This window comes from Pan paniscus, chromosome 23 (genome assembly GCF_029289425.2).
Source record: "Pan paniscus chromosome 23, NHGRI_mPanPan1-v2.0_pri, whole genome shotgun sequence".
Taxonomy (NCBI): Eukaryota; Metazoa; Chordata; class Mammalia; order Primates; family Hominidae; genus Pan; species Pan paniscus.
Genome location: NC_085927.1, coordinates 31,264,346 through 31,286,649, shown reverse-complemented (window position 1 = coordinate 31,286,649; position 22,304 = coordinate 31,264,346). Strand labels below are relative to the sequence as shown.

The 22,304-nt window shown below is 51.1% G+C and overlaps 1 protein-coding gene across 1 annotated transcript in view; it reads left to right on the top strand.

The window, feature by feature from the left end:
* Positions 1 to 5,438: 5,438 nt before the first annotated feature.
* Positions 5,439 to 22,304, top strand: part of YPEL1 (yippee like 1) — a 38,262-nt gene continuing 21,396 nt past the window's right edge. Inside the window, exon 1 of the mRNA XM_008959881.4 lies at positions 5,439 to 5,654. The gene's annotated coding sequence lies outside the window, so the exon portion shown is untranslated. The remainder of the gene's footprint in view (positions 5,655 to 22,304) is intronic.

Genomic DNA, 22,304 nt, shown 5'->3' with positions numbered 1-22,304 from the left:
CCAGGGAGAGGGCTGGCCTGCGCACCTGCTTCTGGGAGCTGATCACGAAGTCCTTGGAGGTGTCTTGCCAGAGGGAAGTGGCGCTCCGGGTCACACCGAGAGACTGGAGTCTGAGCTCCTCCTCCTGGGCCATCACCCACGCCTATGTGGAGACCCAGTACAAACTCTGGGCCCAGCGCAGTGGCTCACACCTGTAATCCCAGCACTTTGGGAGGTCGAGGTGGGAGGATCACTTGAGGTCAGGAGTTTGAGACCAGCCTCGGCGACATGGTGAAACCCCCGTTTCTACTAAAAAAAAATAAATATAAAAAAAATTAAGGGGGCGTGGTGGTGGGCGCCTGTAACCCCAGCTACTTGGGAGGCCAAGGCAGGAGAATTGTTTGAACCCAGGAGGTGGAGGTTGCAGTAAGCCGAGAGCACACCATTGCATTCTAGCCTAGGCAACAGAGCAACTCCGTCTCAAAAAACAAACAAACAAACAAACAAAAACTTTGTGCTTTGTAGTTGGCTAAACTCTTGCAGGGGCAGTAATAGGAAATGGAGGAGGAGAGGGAGGAAGGAGCCAAATCGCTTCAGCCCATTAATGAACTCTAGCTTTTACCTGGGGCTTTCAAGGAGGTATACATCTGGCTTTTGTTCTCAAAGAATCAGTCAGTGAAGAATAGAGTTAAGGAGGCAAAGTTTGTAATTTGGAGGCGACTTGAGCAATAACAATAATCTAGACAAGAGATGAGAGTGGCTCAGGCCCTGGGTGCTGGTGACAGCAGTGGGAGCCTGGGGACTTGCTGAGGGGTTGGACCTGGGATGTGAGGGAAAGAGAGGGGTCAAGGAGGACTCTGAGGATTTGGCCTGTGCCTGAAAAATGGCCATGCCCTTAATTGAGCTGGTGGAGACAGAGGCTTGGTTTGGTTTGTGTTGAGTTTAAAGTGTAGACCTCCAAGTGAGACTGCGAGTGGGCAGCTGTAGGTGAGAGCTCGGGGGTCAGGGGAGGGTTTGTGCTGAGGAACACACTTTTTTTTTTTTGAGACAGAGCCTTGTTCTGTTGCCCAGGCTGGAGTGCTCACTGCAGCCTCAACTTCCCAGGTTTAAGCGATCCTCCCTCCTGAGCCCCCCAAGTACCTGGGACTACAGGCGTGTGGCCACCACACTTGGCTAAACACGCACACACACACACAGAGAGAGAGAGGAGGTTTTGCCATGTTGCCCAGTCTGGTCTTGGGCTCCTGGGCTCAAGGGATCCACCTGCCTCGGCCTCCGAAAGTACTGCCATTATAGGCATGAGCCACTGTGGTTGGTGAGGAACACACTTGATCAGTAGCAGGCTCCATGTGGTCTTCCGCTGCCAATGAGCTTGGTGGAGATCACCTGTCAGGCCAGTGGAGGGAAGGGAGGAGACCTAAGGGCTGAACTTTTGGGGCCTCCAACATCAGGAGGGTGAGGACAGGTGGGGAAATGGAGGCTGGTGAGGAAGAGACTGGAGCCCCAGAATCTAAGTGAAGAAAGTGTTTTTAAAAAGCGCCCCACTGTAGGAAATGCTAGTAGGACCATCCAGTAAGGTATAGGCTGAGCCCAGATGTGACGACGTGATGTTTCGCGACATGATGTTGGAGCGGTTGGGATGGAACCCTGAGAATGGGAGGTGGGCATGGGAGGCGCCCAGGCCAGGCCCTTCTGCATCATCTTGCCCTGAAGAGTTGCAGAGCAGGTGGGCATAGCCAAAGAGGGTACGTGGAGCCGAGAGCACGGCTCCTACCCTGATGGGGCAGCCCAGTAAGCCGTGGGGGGCAGGACTAAGGGCGAGCCACGTGTTCATGGCAGCAGGCAGGGCAGATGTTTAGGATGGGATGTTTAGCAGTGGGGGCAGGGAGGAGTCCTCTCCCATCTCTATGTTCTCTGTAAAGTTGGACACAGAGTTAGCAGAGGGGAGGAGGCATGATATCATCTTCCAGGATGGTGGACCTGCACAGACCCGGAGGTGCAGCAGGCGGAGGGTTTTCAGGAGGACTAGGCTTCCCTAGAAACTGGTGTCCCCAGAGTAAGCAGCCAGCTGCAGTGGTGCGTTTCCCAGTTGGGGGAGGGGGCTGAATTTCTCCAGGACAGGCAAGGGTGGGGTGTGGGAAAGGGGTTAGGGAGGAAGTGGGCATGGGGGAGGGCAGCCCCCAGTGGGAGGGCATGCTGAGGCGTGGAGCTGGGACGCTAAAGGGAGGGAGCCCTGGAGCTTGAAGGTGGTGTTCCTGAGTGGGCTGTGGGAAAGTGGATTATAAATGGTGCGACCACGAGGCAGGCGGGGGTGGCAGGCTGCAGGCCTGGCTGATAGTGCTGCCCAAGGCCACCCAGAAGGTCGTGCCTGGGATTTTGTTAATAAAAACAGAGGAGGATAGAAATGTTAGGGCATTGCCCAAAATAAATAAGAGTATGTATTAAATCATGAAACTTTTTGTTCATACAAATGTGTACTAGATCACAGTGTAGGCTTTCTTTTACTACTTTTATTGTGGTAAAATATACATAACAAAATTCACCATTTTAACATTTTTTTTTTTTTTTTGAGACGGAGTCTCACTGTGTTGCCCAGGCTGGAGTGCAGTGGCTCCATCTCAGCTCACTGCAACCTCCACCTCTTGGGTTCAAGCGATTCTCTTGCCTCAGCCTCCTGAGTAGCTGGGACTACAGGCACACACCACAACGCCCAGCTAATTTTTTTTTGCATTTTTTTTTTTAGTAGAGACGGGGGTTTCACCATGTTGGCCAGACTTGTCCTGAACTCCTGACCTCAGGTGATCTGCCCACTTCGGCCTCTCAAAGTGCTGGGATTATAGGCATAGCCACCACACCCGGCCCATTTTAACAATTTTAAGGGTGCAATTCAGTGGCATTCACATTGTTGTACAGCCATTCCCACTACCAATTCCAAATTTTTTTATCACCCCAAACAGAAACGTTGTACAGATAAAATGAAATAGGTCATGTGGTCACGTGGTCATAGTTAACAACACTTGACGCCACCAAGTGCGCGGAAAGATGCTCAACACCACTAATCACGAGGCAAGTGCAAACCAAACCCATCATGCACCAGGCTGGCCACTGTCAAAAAACAGAAAATAACAGTTGGTGAAGATGTGCAGAAACTGGAAGCCTTGTACACTGTTGGAGAGAATGTGAAATGGTGCAGCCACGTTGGGAAACAGTATGTAATCGCCTTAAAAAATTCAACATAGAACTACCATATGATCCAGCAACTTCACTTCTGGGTATATACCCAAAATAATTGGAACCAGGGGTGCCAAGGGATGTTTGTACCATCAAGTTCATAGTGGCATTATTTACAATAGCTAAAGTATGGAAGCAGCAAGCCAGGTGTCCACTGACAGATGCGTGGAGAAACAAAATGTGGTATCTACATACAATGGAATATTATTCAGCCTAAAAAAAGGAAGGAAACTGTGACAGTGCTACACCATCGGTGAACCTTGCAGACATTATGCTAAGTGAAATGAGCCACAAAAGTCACAGTAAGACACAAAAAGACAAATACTAGATGATTTCACTTATGTGAGGTACCTAGAGCAGTCAAGCTCATAGGGACAGAAAGTAGAATGGGGTGGTGTGGGGCATGGGGTAGAAGGAAACGGGAGTCATTGTTTCTTGAGTCCAGAGCTTTACTTAGGCAAGATGAGTTCTGGAGAGGGATGATGATGATGGTTGCACAACATTATGAATGTATTTAATACCAGTGAACTGTACACTTTAAAATAGTTAAATGGGGCCGGGCGCGTGGGCTCACGCCTGTAATCCCAGCACTTTGGGAGGCCGAGGCAGGCGGATCACTTGAGGTCAGGAATTCGAGACCAGCCTGGCCAATATGGTGAAACCCCGTCTCTACTAAAAATACAAAAATTAGCCGGGCCTAGTGGCGGGCAACTGTAGTCTCAGCTACTGGGGAGGCTGAGGCAGGAGAATCGCTTGAGCCCAGGAGGAGGAGGTTGCAGTGAGGCAAGCTCACACCACTGCACTCCAGCCTGGGCGACACAGCGAGACTCCTGTCTCAAGGAAAAAAAAAAAAAAGGCAACATCCAGCCACAATCTAAGTTATGAGTCAGGTGTACATTTAGCGACTTGAAGAGATCTTTACATACACGGTGGGTTGCAGAAAACAAGAGAACACGTCCAGAGGACGCTGATAACAATGTTATATACATTGTGACCTCAATAGAGGTTTTGTTGTTTTCTTGTTTTTTTCTCTTTTTTTTTTTTTTTTTTTGTTCAAGAGGAAGGGTCTCGCTCTGTCACCCAGTCTGGAGTGCAGTAGCGCGATCATGGCTCACTGAGGCCTCGACCTCCTGGGCTCAAGTGATCCTCCCGCCTCAGCCTCACAGGTAGCTGGGACTACAGGCGTGCACCACCATGCCTAATTTCTTTCTTTTTTTTTTTTTTGGTACAGTGTCTCACTATGTTGCCCAGGCTGGTCTTGAACTCCTGGGCTCAAATGATCCTCCTGCCTCGGCCTCCCAAAGTACTGGAATTACAGGCGTGAGCCACCACACCCAGCCTTCAAATATATATATTCAAATAATACATATCTATTTTCAAATAATATATATATTTTTAAAGAAGGGATACGGAACCAAGAAAACAGTGAGATTAGAGGCGTGGGGGTGGCGCAGGCCGCCGGGGCGTCGGGAGCACTACCCAGAGGAAGGGGCTTTCTGTAGGGTCTGACGCGGCAGTCCTGGAGCAGAGCGAGCGGCCAGACGCAGACCCGGGGGGTCCTCCGTGGCGAGGGGGTCCTAGGGGGTTAGGTCCTTGGGTTCAGAGAGGGTGGTGGGGACGGGACAGCACGGACGACCGCATCCTGGGGACCCGGCCGCGGAGGGGTCCGGCCAAGGCGGGCCCTGGTCAGGCGCACACGAGCTCGCCTCGGCCTCCACGTCCGTCCCCCACAACGCGGCCGACCGCGCGGACGGGCGGTACGTGCACGGCGCTGGACGAGGAGGCTGCGCGCAAGCTCGCCTCAGCCTCTGGAGCTGCGGGCCCTGCACGCCCTCGGCCCATCCCCGAGAGCCGGAGGAACGAGTGACCACCACCGCCGGCCCCGCCGGCCGAGTGTCCCTGCCCAGCCAGCCTGCGTCCGAGCGCGGCGCTCCTCGCGGAACCCGCCCCTGCTCTCGCCCCGCCCCGCGCGGCCCCGCCCCCGTGTCCCTCGGCCCTTACAGGCTGGCTCCGAGGCCGCGCCCGGCGGGTCAGCCAATGGGAGTGCGGCGCGCCCCGCGGCACGTGGACTCCTGCCCGTCCCGGCCGGGTGCGAGCTGGCGGAGCTCCTCGGCCCGGAGCGCGCGGGGCGGGGGCGCGCGGGGCAGGCGGGACGCGGGGCGGAACGGAGGCAGGATGGGGGCGGGGCGCTGGCGACATGGCGCGCTGATTGGCCGGCGCCGCGCTCCAAGGCTGTTAACGGCGTCTGGGCCGGGCCACGGCTCCAAAACAAAGGGCAGGCGGCCCGCGGGGCGGCGGCGGGAGGATGCCTCGCGCCCTGCCTAGGCGTTAACGGCCTCAGCGCGTCCCGGGCCGCGCCGGGAACGCCTGAGAGCCGAGCCCGCGCTGACCGGGGCCCGGGCCGGATGGGCGCTGCGGGCCGGGGCGCGGACCGCGGAGCGGCCGTGAGTACGGGCGGGCCTGGCTGCAGCTGCGCGGGCGGTTACTTTGTGGCCACCCAAGGATACTGTGGCTGCGGGCGGGCCCGGGAAGCACCTGTTGGGCGTCCGGGCGGGCGGGGGCGCGAGCAGGGCGGGCCTGTGACTTTTTTGTTCCGTTTTGGATTTTGATTTGTTGATATTGGGCTTACTCCGTTTTGGCACAGACAACAACGCCTAATCTTTGATTTCCCCCGCCGTTTCTTCTCTCCACCTCCCCCGCTGCCCCTCTTCTCCCGCCCCGCCGTGAAAAGATAGGGAAAATTGACAAGATCCCTGATTTTTGGTTTTTCCTTCCTTAAAAAATACAGCCTCAACTGGGCAAGGAAATGAGGGCAAAAGAGGTCTCCTAGGAATGTTTATCAGAAAGGCGGAAAAGGTTTTCAAGTAGCCACATAAAGATCTTGACTAAAATGGAGCGTCCTCGGTATTTACCACTTGTGGCATAGGTTTCATTAACAGAGATTGCAAAAGCCTGAGCTTCAGAGATCTAAACAGGGTCCGCCTCCCCCATGCTTGGCTCTGATTGACATCTTTGATGTCCAAATTATGTGCTGAATTCTAAGGATGGAAAAAAGGCTGAGATTCTATTTTAGGCAGATAATGAACATGGAAGACATCAATTTCCCCGCCCCACGCTTTTTCTGTTCCGTTGCATTTCTTCTTCCTCTATCTAAAACATACCCACCTTAACCTGATGTTTCCTTTGCTAAGAATGTTATTCTTCCCACCCACCAGCCCCTGACACTCCTAATTCCCTACTCAGGTCCCAAGACTAGGTTTACCACCACTGGGGAGACTTTCCAGGCACCTCACCTGAGCAAGCTATAGATGTGACAAATGTTTGCTGAGCCCCTGCCAGGTGCCAGGAGCTGTGCTTAATCCTGATGTCATTTTGTCTTATAATCATGCACTGGTCCCCCTCAGGGCTCTTGCGAGGCAATGGTAGTGGCATGTTCGAGGAATAAGAGGATCTCTAGGACCTTCATGGTGTTTCCTCTTGGGCCGTACAGGCTAGAGTGTCATCTACTTGTGGGAACCCCTACGGGTTGGGCCCATATTGAGCATTTATATAATAACTGAGCGCTCTTAATTACCAATCTGAGCAATAGTCTTCTTTTAAAATAACTTCTTATTTTGGAAAAACTTTAAATTTACATAAAGGTTGCAAAGATAGTACAGACAATCCCAATATATCCTACACCCAGTGCTCCCTATCCTTACCCCATCCTACACTGCTGTGGTACACTTGCCAATATGAAAAACACCTGGGTGCATTCTTGTCACTAAACTGTGGGTATTAAGCCTTTTCACCTTTGAATCACTGTAATTTATAAAGCCATTTCTCTGTTTGTTTCTTTGTTTGAGACAGGGTCTCACTCTTGCTCAGGATGGAGTGCAGTGGCACAAACACGACTCACTGCAACCTCCACATCCTGAGCCCAAGTGATCCTCTTGCCTCAGCCTCCCATGTAGCTAGGACTACAGGTGCACACCACCATGACTGGTTAACTTTACATTTTTTTTTGTAGAGACTGGGGTCTCACTTAATGTTTCCCAGGCTGGTCTTGAACTCCTAGGCTCAAGTGATCCACCTGCCTCAGCCTCCTGAAGTGTTGGGATTACAGGCTTGAGCTGCTATACCTCACCATAAAGCTATTTTCTTTAGGTTGAGAGCAGTGTTCCTCTAACATCTGTTCTTGATTCTTGCCTGTCTTCACTAAGTTCCACCAGCACCTGTGTCAAGGGGCAGGGATGCAGGAAAAGGGAAAGAGGCTACCCTATAGGTTTTTTCTTTTTTCTTTCTTTTTTATTGGTTTGTTTATTTCAACAAACAAATTGGTTTTTTGAGACAAGGTCTCATTCTGTCACCCAGGCTGGAGTATAATGGCACTGTCTCCACTCACTGCAGCCTCAACCTCCTAGGTTCAAGCCATCCACCCGCCTTCTGAGTAGCTGGAACCACAACCACACACCACCATACCCAGCTAATATTTTGATTTTTCTGTAGAGACAGGATCTCACTCTGTTGCTGGTCTCAAACTCCTGAGGTGAAGCGATCCTCCCCCTTTGCCTCCCAAAGTGCTGAGATTACAGGTGTGAGCCACCATCCCCAGTTAGTTTTGTTTTGTTACTTTATTTATGTATTTTTTGAGACAGAGTCTCGCTCTGTCTCACCCAGGCTGGAGTGCAGTGGCATGATCTCGGCTCACTGAAGCCACCACCTCCAGGGTTAAGCGATTCTCCTGTCTCAGCCTCCCGAGTAGCTGGGATTACAGGCATGTGCCTCCACACCCAGCTAATTTTGTATTTTTAGTAGAGACAGGGTTTCACCATGTTGCCCAGGCTGGTCTCAAACTCCTGACCTCAGATGATCTGCCACCCCTCAGCCTCCCAAAGTGGTGGGATTACAGGTGTAAGCCACAGTGCCCAGCCTTGTTTTGTTATATTAGAGAGACAGAGTCTTGCTTTGTCACTCAAGCCTGGGGTACAGTGGCACAATCATAGCTCACTGCAGCCTCAATCTCTTGGGCTCAAGCAATCCTACAGCCTCAGCCTTCTGAGTAGCTGGGACTGTGGGTGTGCACCACCATGCCCAGCTATATAAAAAAAATTTTTTTTTGGTAGATAATGAGGTTTGGGGTTCTCACTGTGTTGCCCAGGTTGATCTCAAACTCCTGGCCTCAAGTGATCCTCCAGTCTCAGCCTCCCGATGTGTTGGGATTTACAGGTGTGAGCCCAGCCTACCTTGCAGTTTGTTTGTTTTTGTTGTTGTTGTTGTTATTTTTGAGACAGAGTCCCACTCTGTCGCCAGGCTGGAGTGCAGTGGCGTGATCTCGGCTCAGTGCGGCCTCCGCCTCCCGGGTTCAAGCGATTCTCCTGTCTCAGCCTCCTGAGTAGCTGGGACTACAGGCACCCGCCACAACACCCAGCTAATTTTTGTATTTTTAATAGAGACGGGGTTTCACCAGGTTGGCCAGGATGGCCTCAATCTCCTGACCTCAAGTGATCCGCCTGTCTCGGCCTCCCAAAGTGCTGGGATTATAGGCGTGAGCCACTGTGCCTGGCCAACCCTGTAGTTTTAACATATTTGTCTCCATGGAAGACTAATAAAATTGTTTTGAATATGAAGAAGCAATAGAAGCCCCCCTGCTTTCAAACTGTTCTGTGATGCTTTTCATTAGAGTTAAATGAAATTGACGTAAATGTTTTTAAGTAGTTAGATCTAATAATCAGTGAAAGCTCTAGGGAGTGGGAATTTTGACAAGAGATTTGAGCGGAGGTTGAAGAAAGTTCTCAATAGCCAAGACATAGAGGGCTAAGGGTTTTTGGAGCAAGCAGTGCGAGATAGATTCAGGAAAGAAGTCAAGAGGGTGAAATCGATTCCGCCAGCAAATGCCAGGACGTTACACCTGCTATACAGATGCTGAGTACTAAAAACCTGTTGGCAGGTGAGAGTAAAATGGAAATCCTGGAGCCAGCCACTGTTGCCCACACCCCAGAAAGGGGTTAGGAGCCATTATTCACCCCATTGCTCAGTAGGCCCTCTGGCACCTGCAGGGCCTTGGGCCGGGATTCCTGGTGGGGCTTGTGAGGTGCTTGCTGAGCCCCTGCCGTCCTGTAACAGTGACACATGCTCCTGCCGTAAGGCCCTGGTCAGACACCTAAACTGTGCCCAAGGATCATCCCCCTTAACATCTCATGTGACTCTGACTGCCCTGTAAATTGTATGTTACCCCACTTTACAAAGAAGGTAGCAGAACTTGGCTTCAGGTCCCAGAGCCAACAAACACGTGGCACATTTTGCATCAAACCCTGGGAAGCCTCTCAAAGCAAGTCAGACCCTCTTTCACCTTTGTCTTGGGGGTGATGACATCCCTGTTGCCAAACCTCACCTACTCCCTCCCTCGTGGTGCCACCTGCCTTCTCAGCAGCATTGGCATATACCCCTGCCACCCAAACGGTTCCCCCTCACCTTTTCTGGTTCCTCTTTGTGTATCTGTTTTTTTGTTTGTTTGTTTGTTTTTTCCCCTTCTCTTGCCCCAAGACAGGGCCTTTAATGTCTGATGAGACTTTATTTAGCATGAGGGTAAATAAAGTAGTTTTTAAGATTCTCAACCTCTTTTCTTCTATCTCAATCCAGTCTTCTGGGTGTGGTACCCACTCTTTCAACCTAACAAGGCTAGTGTTGCACATAGTTCCTACACCTCCCCTTTTCTTTCTTTTTTTTTTTTGACACAGGGTCTCACTCTGTCATCCAGGCTGGAGTGCAGTGGCGATCATCTCAGCCTCCTGAGTAGCTGGGACGACAGGCACGTGCCACCACACCTGGTTAATTTTTAAATTTTTTTTTAGAGACGCGTTTTCGCCATGTTGCCCAGGCTGGTCTCGAACTCCTGACCTCAGATGATCCTCCCACCTTGGCCTCTTAAAGTGCTGGGATTACAGGCATGAGTCACCATGCACAGCCCCCTCTTGTTGTTAGCAAGAAAGCACCTCTACTAGGATGTGTCCCAGGGCCTTGGTTGTGGGAAACTTTGTTACTAATGGTAGAAAAAAAAAATGTAGTACAGGTTCTTTGAAAAGAAGCGCTCAGTACAAACACATTATCAGTAGTCTCAGGAGAGGTGGTAGAGGTAGTACTTGAGCACAGGTGGGAGGAGAGATGGAGGAGAGAGCCTGGAGGGCCGAGGCACCTTGGGCCACTGGGCAATGGAGGAGCCAGGCCCCTTGGGTTCCCCAGAGAGCAGGGGCTGGTGGGGAGTCTACAGAGGGCCATGGAGCTTTGTCTCAGGGCAGCCATATAGATGGTTTGATGCTGTCAGTGAGTCCCATTGTGCACGTAGGCTGCAGTTCCTGAAATGTGGAGGGGAGCTTTTCCTCCTGTAATTCAAGGAGGGAGGAAGTGGATGTGTGTGGATGGAAGCTGGAATTGCCAAAGGCAAATTGTACCCATGCTGTTGCCCTTTGTTGTAAATTTTTCCAGACCTTTCCACACCTGTGACTTCATGTACTATGTGTGAGTTTGAATAGTCAGTGTGGGCCAGATGCTGTAGCTCACACCTGTAATCCCAACACTTTGGGAGGCCAAGGCGGGTGGATCACTTGAGGTCAGGAGTTCAAGGCAAGCCTGGCCAACATGGTGAAACCCCATCTCTACTAAAAATACAAACTTAGCCAGGCATGGTGGGAGGTGCCTGTAGTCCCAGCTATTTGGGAGACTGAGGCACAAGAATTGCTTGAATCCGGGAGGCGGAGGCTGCAGTGAGCCAAGATCGTGACACTGCACTCCAGCCTGGGAGACAGAGCAAGACTCTGGAAGCCCCATGATGGAAATGTCCCTGATGTGTGTTTATCAGTGCATTTGGCCAGTCTTTTTTGGTTAAACTTTGTTATTGTTGTTGCTTTTGTTGAGAAGGAGTCTCGCTCTATTGCCCAGGCTGGAGTACAGTGGCACAATCTTGGCTCACCACAACCTCTGCCTCCCGGGTTCAAGCAGTTCTCCCGCCTCAGCCTCCCTAGTAGCTGAGACTAAAGGTGCCCACCACCACACCCAGCTAATTTTTGTATTTTTAGTAGAGACGAGGTTTCACCATGTTGGTTGGCCAGGCTGGTCTCGATCTCCAGACCTCAGGTGATCTGCCCATCTCGGCCTCCTAAAGTGCTGGGATTACACGTGTGAGCCACCGTGCTAGCCTCTATTGGTTAAACTTGAGGTGGTTTCTAATCTTTTATTACAGGCAGTATTATTATAGGATGATATTTTGTTATTTCAGGTAATAACTGCTTTTATCCAGTTATTTTGCACATGTGCATCAGCCAAAGGTGAACTCCCCAGATGAACCCCCATCCAGGGCTGTGCTCCTAGGAATGTTGTGGGTGTTGCCAAATGGCTGGATCACAGAGCACCTTCACCAGTGGTGTTGTCAACTTTTTAAATTTTTAAATTTAATTTATTATTTGTAGAGACTGTCTCGCTGTGTCGCCCAGCCTGGAGTGCAGTGGTGTGATCATGGCTCACAGCAACCTTGACCTCCTGGCCTCAAGTGATCCTCCCATCTCAGCCTCCCAAGTCCAAGCTGGGACTACAGGTCACACCCAGCTCATTTTTTTTTTTTTAGAGATGGGGATCTTGCTGTGTTGGCCAGGCTGATCTTGAACTCCTGGCCTCAAGTAATCTTCCCACCTTGGCCTCCCAAAACACTGGGATTACAGGCATGGGCCACCCCTGACCTTATCAACTTTTTTTTTGAGATAAGATCGTACTCTCTCACCAATGCTGGAGTGCAGTGGTGTGATCTCGGCTCACTGCAACCTCTCCCTCCTGGGCCTAAGTGATTCTCCTGCCTTAGCCTTCCAAGTAGCTGGCACCACAGTCATGCACCACCATGCCTGGCTAATTTTTTTTTTTTCTTCAGGATGGAGTTTTGCTCTTGTTGCCCAGGCTGGAGTACAATGGCACAATCTCAGCTAACTGCAATCTCTGCCTCCTGGGTTCAAGCAATTCTCCTGCCTCAGCCTCCCAAGTAGCTGGCATTACAGGCACATACCACCATGCCTGGCTAATTTTTTGTATTTTTAGTAGAGATGGGGTTTCACCATGTTGGCCAGGCTGGTCTAGAACTCCTGACTTCAGGTGATCCACCCGCCTCGGCCTCCCAAAGTGCTGGGATTACAGGCGTGAGCCAGTGTGCCTGGGCTTTTGTATTTTTTTGTAGAGACGGGGTTTCACCATGTTGCCCAAGCTGGTCTCAAACTCCTGGACTCAAGCGATGCAACCACCTTGGGTTCCCAAAGTGCTGGGATTACAGGTGTGAGCCACCACGCCTGGCCTAACTTTTAAAAAAATCATTGCCAACCTGCTAAGTGTTAGACAGTATGAGTGTGCCTTCAGAGTTGAACATCTACTTGCATGTTCCTCCTTGGACACCGTGGTCCAAGGTGGGGAGACTCTGGCTTTGAATCCAGCTTCACAGGTCACTGGCTGTGCAACCTTGGGTGCTCAGGTAACCTTTTTGGACTTCGGTTTCCCCATGTGCATCGTGGGGCTAATAAGGACACGCATCTCTTAGAACTGCTGTTAATCGTGCGATTCTTGTATGGTGAGCAGTGTAGGACAGGGCTGGTGTTGGCTTGCCAAGGCTCTGGGAGCCGCTGCGCGTCCTTTTCCAGGAGCTGGTGGTTTTATCCGTTGTCCATTCCCTCCGTGATGGCGGTGGCCTTTTCATCTTTCTAATCCCAAGGACAGTGCCTTGCCAGTGAGGGGTGGGAGAGGCAAAGTCAAAAGCAGGGAGGCCTCCTCCATGGAGAGGAGGGGAAGGAAGGGGTGGCCGAGTGGGAGCGGAGGTGGAGAAGCTGTGGGGACGGCTGGCCGGGCAGGTGACACCACCACCTCTCACCGCTCATCCCTCTCCTCCCTAAAGACGTGGGCCATGATATCCTGGTTCCACTTTCTTTATGAATCCTGGCTGAACATGGCGGGGCCACATGAGCACTGTTCCTTCCCCGCTCTCCCTGGCACTCTGTCCACCTGGCACACCAGCCCCTTCATCGCCACGCCCAGCAGACGCCCCAGTTCTTCTCCAGCTTTGCAGCCTCTGACCCTGACGCACTGGCTTCCGTATCTGCCTGAGGCCTCCTTTCCATCTCGGGACACCCTGGAGGGCTCCCCAGGGAAGTAATGGGGATGGGACCCACACTCACCTGCCAGGTGGTGGCAGTGCCAGGGGGTAGGTGGAGCAGCCTGGGGATTGAGGGGAACAGGCTGTCCTCTACACAGGTGCCCCAGGGATGGGGCGACGACCCAGTGGGGTGGTTGAAAAAGTGAAGGGGGCACCCCAGTCTGCACTCCATCCCGTGAAGTGTCAGAAGCTGCTTGGTTGTGTTTGCTTCCTCAGCGTGTTTGTCTTTAGAAGTGTGCTACCGGCACCATATGGACATGGGCCTGATTCACATTCTCTTAAAATAATTTTACAGGCTTATTTTAGGAGAGAAATTTCTGGATTCCAGAAAATTGTTTTTGCTCTAAAAACATACCCCACATTAATGTCTATTTGGGGGGATGGATGGCAGCTGCCCTCCAAACGTGGGGACACACAGTGTCCGAGAGTGGAGATGGTTTTCCTGGTGAATTGCCCAGCATTTTCCTTTCAGTTACTTACTTCAGGGTGGTTCCTTATTTGCCAATAGATCTTGTAAAAGCCCATTTACATTGGTTGTTTCCAAACTTGGCCATGGGTTCCCCAGTGCAACAGTGGATCTGTCATTTAAAGCCAAGTTAAAACTTAACATGACATGCCTCTCAGTGACCACAAATACAGCCCTGGCCACTACTGCCAGGACCCCTTTGAGGGCTAGTAACAAGGGTTGCCATCAGGACTAAGACCACATGAAGCGCACGGGAGGCATCTGTGCAGTGACCAGACTCAAGGCAGGAGACAGGGACAGGGACTTGGGGGACATTTGGGGCCCAGGGCAGCAGGCTCTTCAGGTAAGGTTGCCTTGGGGGCGGGGCTGTATAATGAAGGTCTCCAAATAAAGCCCATGCGAAGTGTGCTTGGGAAACAGCAAGCCTGTTTTGGTTGGAAACAAGGCTTTTTGTAATTAGCGGTGCCCTCAGTGTTTACTCTGCAGAGCCCTAGGCACTCTGGTCCAGGAAGAGTTAGTAGTGTCCTCTGCATCCCACTGGGGATGTGTGACACTCAGAGAAACCACCAGGTGGAGGCGAGAGCTGAGATCTGAGCTTGTCGCTGCATCTGTCTGCCTCACAGCTGGGAGGCTCAGCCAGTGGCACTTGCTGTGGGGACAGCCCAGGTGCAGGAAGGGGCCAGCAAGGGAGGGCAGCAGGCTGGGCTACAGCCACCAGGGGTGGTATCTCCACTGAGAGTTACAGGCTTTGAGCAAATAGAGAACAGTTACAGCATGGAGGACCCTGGGGTAACACAGGACCCTGATGGGGATGCACCGCTTCCTCCTGCCTGGAACACTGGTGGTCAGAGGGTCCCCTCCCTCCTGGGGACTGGACTGTCCTCCGCTGATGCTCCTCCCTCTCAGGCCAGGTGGGACCGAGTAGCGGAGAGCACCTGTGCTCTGGATTGAGTACCCGCCTGTGGGACCGTGGTGGCCACTAGCGGGCAGGGATGCCTATTTCTCAGGATGTTGTGAGAATTCAACGGCCTGAGAATTTGCAGACCCTAAGGTGCAGATGCATGATGTAAAGGGCAAACGCCTGTCTTTGGCAACATTCTTGTCATTCTGGGGGCCTCAGACCCGAGGACCTTGCGCCTGAATAGATGAGATTCCTTCCTGGAACCTTCTGGGACCAGCTTGGGGCCACAGCAGGCTGCGGCTGGTCCTTCCTGGACAGCGCTGGCAGGGCCCTGGCTTGTGCACTGCTCTTTGGGGACCATGGTCCTAGACCCTGGGGACATGTGGGTCTGGGTGAGGTGAATCTGCAGCTGCCCCCACCCCACGGCCCCTGCCCGCAGAGGCTCCTTGGTGCCCATGGGTCCATGTTTTTAGCAAGCTTACCAATGTTTAGTGGCCATTTCTCATATCAAGTACTGATGTTTCTTTTTTTGGACACGGTCTGGGTCTGTTGCCCAGGCTGGAGTGCAGGGGCACCATCACAGCTCACCGTAGCCTTGACCTCCCCGGCTTAAGCAATCCTCCAGTTTCAGCCTCTGGAGTAGCTGGGACCACAGGCATGTGCCACCGTGCCCGGCTATTTTTTTTTTTCTTTGGTAGAGACAGGGTCTCACTATCTTGCCTGGGCTGGTCTTGAACTCCTGGGCTCAAGTGATCCTCCTGCCCTGGCTTCCAAAAGTGCTGGGATGACAGGCGTGAGCTGCTGCACCCGGCCGCAGTAGTGATGTTTCAACCCGCATTTACTTTTGCTGTCTCCGTGTGAGGATTCCCCTGATACATATTCATTCCCCAGATATTTAAGTGCCTTTCAGGGGCCAGGACACTAGTCAGTGATTTTTTTTCTACCATCTAGGTTTAATAAAACCACCCAAGTGACTTTAAAATTTTATCATTTTAGGCTGGGCACAGTGGCTCACACCTGTAATCCCAGCACTTTGGGAGGCCCAGGCGGGTGGATAATGAGGTCAGGAGATCGAGACCAGCCCAGGCAAGATAGTGAGACCCTGTCTCTACCAAAGAATACAAAAAATACAAAAAATTAGCCGGGTGTGGTGGCGGGTGCCCGTAGTCCCAGCTACTTGGGAGGCTGAGGCAGGAGAATGGCATGAACCCGGGAGATGGAGCTTGCATTGAGCCGAGATTGCGCCACTGCACTCCAGCCTGGGCGACAGAGTGAGACTCCATCTCAAAAAAAAAAAAAAAAAAAAAAATGACCATTTTAGGGCCAGGTATGGTGGCTCATGCCTGTAATCCCAACACTTTGTGAGGCTGAGGCAGGTGGGTCACTTGAGGTCAGGAGGTCAAGACCAGCCTGGACAACATGGTGAAAGCCCATCTTTACTAAAAAAATATAAAATTAGCTGGGCATGATGGCACATGCCTGTAATCCCAGCTACTTGGGAGGCTGTGGCAGGAGAATCACTTGAACCCGGGAGGCAGAGGTTGCAGTGAGCCAAGATTGCACCATTGCACTCGAGCCTGGGCGGAAAGAGCGAAAGTCCATTTCAAAAAAAAAAAAAAAAAGAAAAAGTAAAATAAAATTTTATTTTCTTAGGCTGGTGCAATGGTTCATGCCTCTAATCCCAGCACTTTGGGAGGCCAAGGTGGGTGGATGGCCCGAGCCAGGAGTTTGAGACCAGTCTGGGCAACATAGTGAAACCTTGTCTCTACAAAAAATACAGAAGTGAACCAAGTGTGGTGGCGCACACCTGTCATCCCAGCTACTTGGGAGGCTGAGGTACAAGAATCACTTGAATCCGGAAGGCAGAGGTTGCAGTGAGCTGAGATCATGCCACTGCACTCCAGCCTGGGCAACAGAGTGAGACCCTGTCTCAAAACAAAAACAAAAAAAAAAAGAAAAAATTTTTTTAATGAACTGTTTTTTTTTTCCCCCAGGATGAGGTCTTGCTTTGTTACCCACGCTGGAGTGCAGTGGTGCGATCGTGGCTCACAGCAACCTCCATCTCCCGAGTTCAAGCTATTCTCCTGCCTCAGCCTCCTGAGTAGCTGGGATTGCAGGTGCCCGCCACCACGCATGGCTAATTTTAGTATTTTTAGTAGAGATGGGGTTTCACCACGTTGGCCAGGCCGGTCTCAAACTCCTGACCTCATGATTTGCCTGCCTTGGCCTCCCAAAGTGCTGGGATTATAGGTGTGAGCCACCATGCCCAGCCTTAATGAACTATTTCATAATTACAAAATACTAAATTATTTAAGCAGAGTGTGATGAGGTTTGAAGGAGGTACACGGAGCCTGTGCCTGTGGAATGTTCCTGAGGTCAAGAGGAACTGCCGCTGTGCTGTCCCTGGAGTGGGACTGGGGCTCTGGGATGGGAGACTCACTTTTCACTCAATGGAAGATCCTTTTGCCATCTCAGGACATACATGGTACTTACAGATGAGAAATGAAGATTAATAAAATGGACATGTGTATACCCAACAGCAGCTTAAAAAATAAAATCCCAGGCCAGGCGTGGTGGCTCACACCTGTAATCCCAGCACTTTGGGAGGCCAAGGCGGGTGGATCACCTGAGGTCAGGAGTTGGAGACCAGCCTGGCCAACATGGTGAAACCCTGTCTCTACTAAAAATACAAAAAATCAGCTGGGTGTGATGACATGCACCTGTAGACCCAGCTACTCAGGAGGCTTAGGCAGGAGAATCGTTTGAACCTGGGAGGTAGAGGTTGCAGTGAGTCCAGCCTGGGGAACAGAATGAGACTCCGTCTCAAAAAAAAAAAAAAAATTAAAATAAAATAAAATTCCAGCTAGGCACAGTGGCTCACACCTGTAATCCTAGCACTTTGGGAGGCTGAGGTGGTGGATCACCTGAGGTCAGGAGTTTGAGACCAACCTGGCTAACACGGCAAAACCCTGTCTCTCCTAAAAATGCAAAAATTAGCTGAATGTAATGGCCTGCACCTGTAATCCCAGCTACTCGGGAGGCTGAGGCAGGAGAATGGCTTGAACCCAGGAGGCAGAGACTGCAGTGAACCGAGATCGCGCCACTGCACTCCAGCCTGGATGACAGAGTGAGACTCTGTTTCAAAAAATATTAACTAAAATCCCCCACCAGGTGCAGTGTGCACTTCTGTAGTCCCAGCTACTTGGGAGGTTGAGGCAGGAGAATCGCTTGAACACAGGAGGCAGAGGCTGCAGTGAGCTGAGATCACGCCACTGCACTCCAGCCTGGATGACAGAGTGAGACTCTGTCTCAAAAAAACAATTAATTAAATAAAATCCCCTGCCAGGCGCAGCACTCACTGCTGTAGTCCCAGCAACTCGGGAGGCTGAGGTGGGGAGATCGCTTGAACCCAGGAGTTCTGGGCTGTAATGTGCTATGCGGTTCAGTTGTCCACACTAAGTTAGGCATCAATATGGTGACCTCCCAGGAGCAGGGGACCACCAGGTTGCCTAAAGAGGGGTGAACAGGCCTAAGTTGAAAACAAAGCAGGTCAAAACTCCCATGCTGATCAGTAGTGGCATCGTGTCTGTAAATAGCCACTGCACTCCAGCCTGGGCAGCATATTTAAAAAAAAATTAATTAAAAAAAAAATCCCCCAGAAGTCGTTGCCACCCCTTCCTGCCCAGGGTCCTCACTTCCTGTGCTCTTACTCCTAACACAGGTGTCCTTTGTGGAAGGATAAGCGATGTGCACCAGTGTTGGCCCCAGAGGTTACGGACTGTGGGGTGGGGGCTGTGCGTTTTCTCCCAAAAGATGATCTGCAGTTAGGCATTCATGGTATTTAGAAATTCAAAATAAACAAAACCCTTGGCAAATGGCCACTTTTTTTTTTTTTTTTTTTTTTTTTGCCCCTGAGACAGAGTCTCACTGTGTTGCCTAGGCTGGAATGCAGTGGCACGATGTCGGCTCACTGCAATCTCCGTCTCCCAGGTTCGAGTGATTCTCCTGGCTCAGCCCCCTGAAGTAGCTGGGATTACAGGCATGCGCCACCATGCCTGGCTATTTTTTTGTATTTTTAGTAGAGACAGGTGTTTTTTGGTTTTGGGGTTTTTTTGAGAACGAGTCTCACTCTGTTGCCCAGGCTGGAGTGCAGTGGCGTGATCTCGGCTTACTGCAACCTCCATCTCCAGGGTTCAAGCATTTCTTCTGCCTCAGCCTCCCAAGTAGCTGGGACTACAGGCACGTGCCACCACATCTGGCTAATTTTGTATTTTTAGTAGAGATGGGGTTTCACCATATTGGCCAGGCTGGTCTTGAACTCCTGACCTTGTGATCTGCCTGCCTTGGCCTCCGAAAGTGCTGGGATTACAAGCATGAGCCACCGCGCTGGCCAAATGGCCACTTTTTGAAGTGCTTTCCCTGTATGTGTATACCACGTTCTCTTTATGGACTACTATTTAGCCTTAAAAAAAGACAAGGGAATTCTGTAGTAGGCAACAACATGGATGTACCTTGAAGACGTTATGTGCTCAGTGAAATAAGCCAGGTATGGACAAACACTGCATGATTCTGCTTACATGAGGTATCTAGAGAAGTCAAATTCATGGAATCAAACATCAGGATGGTAGCTGCCAGGGGCTTGGCGGAGGAGGAAATGGGAATTTATTAATCCACAGGCATAAAGTTTCAGGTAAGGAAGATGAACGAGCCCTAGAGATCTGCTGTCCATTGTACCGAGAGTCTACAGTGTTCTGTCCACTTAAAATGTGTTCAGGACAAACAGCAATTAAAAAAAAAAATGTTGGGCTGGGCACAGTGGCTCAGGCCTGTAATCCCAGCCCTTTGGAAGGCCAAAGCAGGTGGATCACTTGAGGTCAGGAGTTGGAGACTGGCCTAGCCAACATGGCGAAACCTCTTCTCTACTAAAAATATAAAAATTAGCCAGTCATGGTGATGTGCACCTGTAATCCAAACTACTCAGGAGGCTGAGGCAGGAGAATCGCTTGAACCCAGGAGGTGGAGGTTGCAGTGAGCCAAGATCACGCCACTGTACTCCAGCCTGAGTGACAGAACGAGACTCTGTCTCAAAAAAAAAAAAAAAAGGCTGGGCATGGTGGCTCACGCCTGTAATCTCAGCACTTTGGGAGGCTGCAGCGGGCAGATCACGAGGTCAGGAGATCGAGACCATCCTGGCTAACATGGTGAAACCTCATCTCTACTAAAAATACACACAAAAAAAATTAGCCGGGCGTGGTGGCACACGCCTGTAATCCCAGCTACTCAGGAGGCTGAGGCTTGAACCCAGGAGGCGGAGGTTGCAGTGAGCTGAGATTGCGCCACTGCACTCCAGCCTGGGCAACAGTGTGAGACTCTGTCCTCCCCTCCCCCCCAAAAAAACCCCAAATGTTGGCCAGGTACAGTGGCTCACACCTGTAATCCCAGCACTTTGGGAGGCTGAGGCAGACAGATCACTTGAGGCCAGGAGTTTGAGACCAGCCTGGCCAACATGGTGAAACACCATCTCTACTAAAAATACAAAAAAATTAGCTGGGTGTGGTGGTGTGCACCTGTAGTCCCAGCTACTCTGGTGGCTGAGGCAGGAGAATTGCTTGAACCCAGAAGGCAGGGTTTGCAGTAAGCTGAGATCACACCACTGCACTCCAGTCTGGGTGACAGAGCAAGACTCTCAAAAAAAAAAAAAAAAAAATCGGCCAGGCGTGGTGGCTCATGCCTATAATCCCAGCACTTTGGGAAGCCGTGGTGGGTGGGAGGCCAAGGCGGGTGGATCATGTGAGGTCAGGAGTTTGAGACCAGCCTGGCCAACATGGTGAAACCCCATCTCTACTAAAAATACAAAATTAGCTGGGCATGCTGGTGCATGCCTGTAGGCCCAGCTACTCAGGAGGCTGAGGCAGGAAAATTGCTTGAACCCAGGAGATGGAGGCTGCAGTGAGTCGAAATCATGCCATTGCACTCCAGCCTGGGTGACAGAGTGAGACTGTCTCAAAAAATCGTAGTCAGGTGTGGTGGCTGATGCCTATAATCCCAGCACTTTGGGAGGCTGGGGCGGTTAGATCACTTGAACCCAGGCGTTTGAGACCAGCTTGGGTAACAAAGTGAGACCCCATCTCTACAACAAAAAAATTAGCCAGGCGTGGTGGCATGGGCCTGTAGTGTCAGGTACTTGGGAGGCTGAGCTGGGAGGATTGCTTGAGCCCAGGAGGTCAAGGCTGCAGTGAGCTGTGACCATGCCACTGCACTGCGGCCTCGGCAACAGACTGAGACCTTGTCTCACACACAAAAAAGTGATACTGCTTTTTTTTTTTTTTTGATACAGAGTCTTGCTCTGTCACCCAGGCTAGAGTACATTGGTGCTATGTCAGTTCACTGCAACCTCTGCCTCCCAGGTTCAAGTGATTCTCCTGCCTCAGCCTCCCAAGTAGCTGGGATTACAGGCACTCACCACCACGCCTGGCTAATTTTTTTTTTTTTTTTTTTTTTTTGAGATGGAGTCTCGCTCTGTCACCCACGCTGGAGTGCAGTGGTGCGATCTCGGCTCCCTGCAACCTCCGCCCCCCAGGTTCAAACGATTCTCCCACCTCAGCCTCCTGAGTAGCTGGGATTACAGGTGCGCTGTAATTTTTGTATTTTTAGTAGAGACGGGTTTCACCATCTTGGCCAGGCTGGTCTTGAACTCCTGACCTCATGATCCACCCGCCTCGGCCTCCCAAAGTGCTGGGATTCCAGGCGTGAGTCACCGCGTCCGGCCGCCTGGCTAATTTTTGTATTTTCAATAGAGACGGGGTTTCGCCATGTTGTCCAGACTGGTCTCGAGCTCCTGATCTCAAGTGATCCTCCTGCCTCACCCTCCCAAAGTGTTGGGATTACAGGCATAAGTCACCGCCCCTGGCTGATACTACTTATTTTAAAATGATGAACAAAGTGAAGGGCAGTTTCTGTAGCTCTCTACTCGAGTCACTTGGAGCAGGGATTCTGAACGCTAGAGACCTGAATACCCAGTTTGCGAATAAGTTTCCTGTCTCTCTCTTAGCTGCTTCACTTCATATTCTTAGTATCTTTGTTAAAGGGAAGTCCAGGGAAAGAAGAGAGAAATGAAAGTTTATTAATTTAAGTCTCATTTTAGTAAAAAGAAACTTAGTTGAAAATATCACAGAGATTGAGCATGAGTTCAGTAAGGAGTGAAGTCAGAACGCTTCCTTCCATGAACTGGTGCAACATGCATGGATTTGAATGAGCTACTGACAAGTTGTCACATGACATCCTCGTGCACCGTGTGGGACATGTGGACAGGAGAGCAGAGGTGGAAGTGGTGCTGGGCTCCTGGAGGGTGGTGGCCGAGCTGATACCTGTCCCCATCACCTCCCCAGGGCATGTCAGCAAGTTTCATGGAAGAGATGCCAGATGGAAGAGATGGCAGGGTTCAGATTCATGAAGGGCCCAGTAGTTCAGGGCAATAGATAAGATCTAATAGAATGTACTGTGTTAACGCTAAATGTGAGGTCTTCTTGATTCTAAGAAACCCAAGAGAAAATTTCAGGATTGGCACA